The sequence below is a fragment of the Trichinella spiralis genome (assembly GCF_000181795.1).
Source record: "Trichinella spiralis strain ISS 195 chromosome Unknown Scfld9, whole genome shotgun sequence".
NCBI lineage: Eukaryota > Metazoa > Nematoda > Enoplea > Trichinellida > Trichinellidae > Trichinella > Trichinella spiralis.
The window spans coordinates 1,416,076-1,417,628 of NW_003526948.1; positions in this window are offsets into that span (position 1 = coordinate 1,416,076).

The window sequence follows — 1,553 nt, forward strand, 5'->3', positions numbered from 1 at the left end:
AAAATTCGGAAATGTGGTACAACCACTTCCATTTTCGGGGTTCCAAAGGCCACTAATGCTACCGTTACACGTTAGCTCGCTATTTCACTTAATTTTACGCATGATTCCACGCATATGCCTTTGTCAAACATTGTTCGCGTTTCTCGTCACATCACATATGCTGGTAAAGGCGATTTTAATACAAAGGAAAAATGCACAATTGACAAATTGTTCACAGTTGCAGCTTTCAAGCAAAACCAAGGAGTGACAACTATTAAATTGTTAGCATCTGATTAATTTCTTGATTTTACTGGGAGTGTTCTATTTAAATCTTTCTTGTTTACAATCTAAGAATTTAATATTTACAAAGTTTCCTTCATTACGAAGCAAACATCCATATATATTTTTTTATACATGTCGATGAGGTTTGCTGTTTGTATGGAAAATCCTGTTTGACGTTCATACATTTCATATAAAATACAGTCGAACTTGGCTAAGTGCATAAAATTTTGGTCGAAAAAAATTCCCTGTAGTTAATTAAACGGTAAAATAATGGATAAGTGCATGGAAATTCTTTTTAAATTCCATGCTCATTTATAACCAAGATCAAATGTAATTTGAAATACATCATCAAACAAATCAGCTACATCATATGCGCTGCTTCAGATACGGAATGTTTAAATATTTCGTTATCATTAAAATATACATTGAAAGGCTGCTAATGAAATTGAGAATAGATGGCAATTTAAGTATTCACCAACGCACTATTCGGTTTTGTTCAGATGTTGAAATAGAAACTTTACAATTTACACGAAATATATAAATAAATTTGTTTTTCGACTTGTAAATAATATTGCAGATTTTTAATTTTTTATTTAAATAAAATACACGACTTTAAACAATAACACTGATGAAAGAAGTCAAAACTTTCTGAAGCTGAAAGTAAAATTCTTTGATTGCTAGCAAGAAAGATTTTCAGAGTTGTTACTCGTTGCTAGTTGCACAGTTCTTGATATATCCCAAATCAAGTGGCTCGCTTAACTATGTATTGAGATAGGAAAAGTGCGAAATTTAAAAGCAAATTATTCCACAACAACTGGACAGATTTCGTCCAAACCCTGCATTTCTCATTGCCGAGCAATTAAAAATGTACAGTAGCCACATTTATCAGCAGAAATGAAGAAAATAAAAATTTGCATGCGAGGTCGTTTGCTTTATTGACATAATAGAAATCATTTCAGTTTGAGGGCGTCCGTGGATGGTAGCTCAGTGTTTTGATTGGAAAATTGACTGAAGGCAAACATTGAAGCCAAACACAAACTTGCTTTCTATTCATTATTATTTTTTGGAATAATTGGGGGGGGGATAATTTTTCAATCAACATCCAAAGAACATGAATATCAAAAACGAGAATACAGCGCATTTATCAGTAAGTGGCAGATTTTTATTCCTAAGTTTTAATCAGTTAACAATATAATTGACAATCCATATTGAGCATAATTTCTCAATATATTTTCTATGAAAAATTCTCAACATGAGGTGACTTTATAAACGCCAAATTTCCGTACAGTTAA